The following is a 6,000-nucleotide window of genomic DNA, read 5'->3' on the forward strand; positions in this document are numbered from 1 at the left end:
TCGTTGAGTAGCACTGTCTTTTCTTAGCTCGTGAGCTGTGATCATTTAGTTAGGTCTGCTCTGTGGGCTCAGCTGCTGCCAGTCTGCCTAGCTTCCTCTGTATCCAGGAAACTTTGAAAATTTCTGGATGATAGGTGTGGAGCTATGTAGATGCCAGCATGAATATTGATAAAGCCCTGGTCTATCCCAGAGAGACTGTGTAACGTACCTGGAGGTGGAGCCTGATGTGTGGAGGTAGGTTTCTCTTACACCTCCAGCTCAGGAGCCCTGGTAAAGTGACAGAAGCGCCTGAGCTCAGAGTGGACACAAGTGCCAGACTAGTCTTCCATTGTAGGATGCAGGAGAGCAGCGCGTGTGTTGCTGTAGAGCAGATTGGGCTTTGCTGAAGGACAGGTTGTGCTAGATGACAAGCAGGCTGTGCGTTGCTGTAGAGCAGGCTGTACTGCTGGAAGACCTGAACAGAAGGCAGGTACAAGACAGTAGGTTCAGATATAGGAGAGCAGGGTCAGGCAGTCCGGGTCGGCAACTGACAATCAAATCAGAGTACAATACAGCAGGCAGATGAATAGTCAAGGTCAGGCCAGGGTCGGTAATAGTAGGCAGACGGGCAAATAAACAGAAGGCACAGTCAAAGATGAAATCCAGACACAAGTGAGGGTCGGTACAGGCAGCGTTCAGGCAGGGTCAGAGGCAGATTAAGTCAGTATCAGGAAGTCAACACAGAAACAGGTATCAGATGCATCAGGGAACACACTAGACCAAATGGCAAGGACTCCATGCCATAGTGCAGCTTAAATCGCCCTCCTGGCTCCAATGTGCACATGTGCACGTGCAAGTGTTTCGTTCACGCATGCGTATTCGTTTTTGCACGTACGTTCGTTCATGCACTGCAATCCGGCTATGGGCACAGTTCCTCAAACCAGGGCGTCTGTGTACCTGGATTTTCCTTTCCTGACAGAATGGCTCTGAAGGTATGCTGGGTAGCTGTATTTATTCAGTGAGCACACTTCTGTGCTGGAGTTCTGGTCTTTCTGGGCTAGGATCGTCCAAGCCTGGGAGAGGGCACGGTGCCATCCTAGGATTGTAATGCCATTTGGCCTCAGGTGGGTGACCTGAGGGCATGAATATCGAGACCCGGGTCCTGCTATGCTGACTGAAGGGGCTGTCTCCTGAAGATCTGGTCTGCCATCACAGAGGAAGGCATCCAGCTGCTCTTGGGCCTTGTGAGTACAGATATCCCTAAATGATCTTAGTGATCATGTACCATGTACATTACATCATTAAAGTTCTGATACTTTTGGTCAAGTACTCGCCGATACTGAGTACCGATGCTTTGCTGTGCAATTTGCGTCCATACAAGATGTATGGTCGCAAATTGCACCACAACGAATAGCATGTGATTTGAACAGGAATGCTATTCTTGTCCAAATTTCATGCGGTTTCCCCACTGCCCTTGTGTGAACCCAGGCTTGTCATAGCCTGAGTTCACACAGGAGTTGTGTGGGAAACCTCCCTGCACCAATCCCATGCTTTCACAGAAGGTAAAGCTGGGGATTCGAAAACCCTACGGTCTTCACTCCTCTTAGTGCAGAGATGACAGTACGGCTAGATGGCTTTTGATTGGCCAGCCCTGTCATCCCTGCAAGGAGAGGATAGAAAGCTATTTCACAGGTCTGGGGACAACAGTGTGTGGAGAGCTTCATGGAATGGGTTTCCATGGCCGAGCAGCTGCATCCAAGCCTTACATCACCAAGTGCAATCCAAAGCATTGGATACAGTGCTGTAAAGTACACCGTCACTGGACTCTAGAGCAGTGGAGATGTGTTCTCTGGAGTGATGAATCACGATTCTCTGTCTGGCAATCCGATGGATGTATCTTGGTTTGGCGGTTGCCAGGAGAATGATACTTTATCCACTACATTGTGCCAAGTGTAAAGTTTGGTAGAGGGGGGATTATGGTGTGGGATTGTTTTTCAGGGGTTGGACTTGGCACCTTAGTCTCAGTGAAGGTAATTCTTAAGGCGTCAGCATATCAAGACAATTTGGACAATTTTGTGTTCCCAACTTTGTGGGAAGAGTTTGGGGATGGCCCCTTTCTGTCCCAACATGACTGCACACCAGTGCACAAAGCAAAGTCCATAAAGACATAGATGAGCGAGTTTGGGGTGGAGGAACTTGACTTGCCTGCAGTCTTGACCTCAACCAGATAGAACACCTTGATGATGAATTAAAATTCGAAGAGTTGAAGCTGTTATAGCTGCAAAGGGTAGGCCAACTCCATAGTGAACTCTACAGACTAAGCCTGGGATGCCATTAATGTTCATGTGCGTGTAAAGGCAGGTGTCCCAATACGTTTGATAATTTAGTGTATTTGCCATGGGCTAAACATTCGTTTAAACATGCTTACATGTCTGACATTCACCAACCTCCTGCTATTATCTTATATTCATACACCAGAAATGAAATGAACACCCTTAGAATTATGTGGCATTAAGGAAGAAACTAAACAATGTAAATGTTTAGCAACATCTCTGGTGTGACTTATTGTATCATGAAATAAAAATGTCCATAAAAAATCAATAAACAGAATAATTTTGCATTAAAATAAAAACTCCACCTCCGCAACATCGCCAAAATCCGCACGTTCCTAACCCCAGAAACCACTAAACAGCTCATCCACTCCCTCATCATATCACGACTCGACTACTGCAACTCCCTCCTCACTGGCCTGCCTCGCCGCTGGCTATCCCCGCTTCAGTCGATCCTGAATACGGCTGCCAGACTCATTCACCTTTCCAAACGCTCCGTTTCCGCCACCCCCCTCTGCCAATCCCTCCACTGGCTTCCGATTGCGCAACGGATCAAATTTAAAATCCTAACACTGACGTACAAAGCTGTCCACCATACTGCCCCGAACTACATCACTGACCTAATATCCAAGTACCACCCAGCACGCACACTCCGCTCCTCACAAGACCTCCTTCTCTCTAGCTCCCTGGTCTCCTCCTCCCATGCCTGCCTCCAGGACTTCTCCAGGGTGTCACCCATCCTCTGGAACTCCCTGCCCCAACCCATCAGATTATCACCTACTCTCCTCTCCTTTAGGCGCACCCTGAAAACCCATCTCTTCAGGGAAGCCTACCCCACCCCCTGCTAACTTGCTGACCTCCTCCACTCTTCCTACCACTCCATCCCCCACAGCTATCTCCTCCTGTACCACTATCCCATCCCTTCTAGATTGTAAGCTCGAAAGAGCAGGGCCCTCGATCCCCTCATGTTTTGCATTGTATTGGTATTGTTCTGTCACATGTTCTGTCCCCCTTTGTAATGTACAGCGCTGAGTGAACTATTGGCGCTTTATAAATACTGTATAATAATAATAATAATAATTAGAGCGGAGACTGCGAGCCAGGCCTTCTTGTCTGACATCAGTGCCTGACCTCACAAATGCGCTTCTGGAAGAATGGTCAAACATTCCCATAGACACACTCCTAAATCTTGTGGACAGCCTTTCGAGAAGAGTTGAAGCTGTTATAGCTGCAAAGGGTAGGCCAACTCCATAGTGAACTCTACAGACTAAGCCTGGGATGCCATTAATGTTCATGTGCGTGTAAAGGCAGGTGTCCCAATACGTTTGATAATTTAGTGTATTTGCCATGGGCTAAACATTCGTTTAAACATGCTTACATGTCTGACATTCACCAACCTCCTGCTATTATCTTATATTCATACACCAGAAATGAAATGAACACCCTTAGAATTATGTGGCATTAAGGAAGAAACTAAACAATGTAAATGTTTAGCAACATCTCTGGTGTGACTTATTGTATCATGAAACAAAAATGTCCATAAAAAATCAATAAACAGAATAATTTTGCAACAAAGGGAGTTTCATGTGCTTTAAACAATGATCACCAGCGGAGTAATGGTATGTACCAGCTGAGTACAGGTCTTACTCATCTCATCTCTTCATCACATTTTTAATAATACTGACATTAGAAAAAGGTAATGTGTTTACCTATACACAGAGTGATAGAGGAGGTACACTGACATATATGGATTGTTCTTTGGCTTCTGAATATTTTAATGTCATAAAAAATATCAGTGCTATCTGTGCTTTGTTAGGAAAAGGTAGCATCTTCCCTTTCATTTAAGGTGCTCTTGTGCAGGGGTTCTTAACAGGGGAATATGTAAACCAAATGATGGGGGTAAAAAACTGGATCTCTAATTAACTACAACAAATGTTGTTAGATTACATCATTAACTAAATGAGAGAGAGAGAGAAAGAGAGAGAGACTGCTCCACATTGCCCTACACAGAGAAACTGCTCCACGCTGCCCCACAGAGAGAGAGACTGCTCCACATTGCCCTGCTCAAAGAAAAGCTGCTCCACATTACCCACACAGAGAGAGACTGCTCCACATTGCCTCACACAAAGAGACTGCTCTGCATTGCCCAGCACAGAGAGATAGGTTCACATTGTCCCACATAGAGAGAAACTGCTCCACATTGCCCAGCACAGAGAGATAGGTTCACATTGCCCCACATAGAGAGAGACTGCTCCACATTTCCCTGCCCAAATAAAGACTGCTCCACATTACCCACCTACAGAGAGAGATTGCTCCCCATTGCTTTGCACAAAGAGACTGCTCCACATTGCCCCGCACAGAGAGATAGGTACACATTGTCCTGCATACAGAGAGAGAGAGAGACTGCTCCACGCTTCCCTGCACACAGAGAGGGAGAGACTGCTCCGCCTTGCCCCACACAAAGAGAGAGAGAGACTGCTCCACATTGTCCTGCACAGAGAGAGAGAGAGAGAGAGACTGCTCCACATTGTCCTGCACAGAGAGAGAGACTGCTCCAAATTGCACTACACAGAGATACTGCACTACAAAGCCAGAGAGAAAGCCTCAGCCTGCCCAGAAACACAATAAAGAGATCGCTCACTGCCCCCAGCCCCCTCTTTCTGTTCTCAGTCCATATCTGCCCACGCTTCAAGTCTGTTTACTCTGCTTCAGATACTTACTGGTAAATAGTAAAGCACAGGGAACAATCTTGACTCCCACCCGCCCCAATCCAGCCCTACTCCGGCTGCCGGCCCCAATCCAGCCCCACTCCGACCGCCGGCCCCAATCCAGCCCCACTCCGGCCGCCCGCCCCAATCCAGCCCCACTCCGACCGCCCGCCCCAATCCAGCCCCACTTCGCCCGCCCGCCCCAATCCAGCCCCACTCCGGCCGCCCGCCCCAATCCAGCCCCACTCCGGCCGCCCGCCCCAATCCAGCCCCACTCCGGCCGCCCACCCCAATCCAGCCCTACTCCGGCCGCCCACCCCAATCCAGCCCTACTCTGTGGCTCATATCTAGTATCATTTAACCCTTTCACTGTTAGAGCTGTTTTTGCATTTTTTGCACATACATATCAATTTACAAAATGTAAAGTGAGCAAACAGATGAAAAATCTACATCAAATCAATATTTGGTGTGACTACCCTTTGACTTCAAACCAGCATCAATTCTTCTGTGTACACTTACACCTTGCTTTTGAAGGAACTTGGAAGATAGGTTGCTCCAAACATCTTGGAGAACTACTGTACCATATCTATCCCTATACATTGCAATGAGGATGGATCTCTATTATGTTTCCTCCTGTAGTGATGTGATACAGAATGCTCCTTGTAACCTTTTTTAATGTTGCTGACATGCTCTCTTAGCCTATCTCTAAGGCATCTGGTGGTACGTCCCACGTATTGAAGTTTGCAAGGGAATTGCAGGAGGTACACCACATTTTTACTAGTAAAAGTAATGCGTTTGTCTATATCAGGGGTCCTCAAACTACGGCCCGCGGGCCGCATGCAGCCCGCTGAGGACATTTATCCGGCCTGCAGGGTGTTTTGAAATATTTGGCATCCCCCTGCATACTTTCACGATGGCATCCCCTGGATACTTTCACTTTCATTCCACCAGCACCACTCTGACTGGCTCTGCCTCTCCCACCC

Source organism: Staurois parvus, unplaced genomic scaffold (genome assembly GCF_062004578.1).
Source record: "Staurois parvus isolate SC_StPar_1 unplaced genomic scaffold, SC_StPar_1.0 ptg000170l, whole genome shotgun sequence".
In the NCBI taxonomy this organism is placed as follows: domain Eukaryota; kingdom Metazoa; phylum Chordata; class Amphibia; order Anura; family Ranidae; genus Staurois; species Staurois parvus.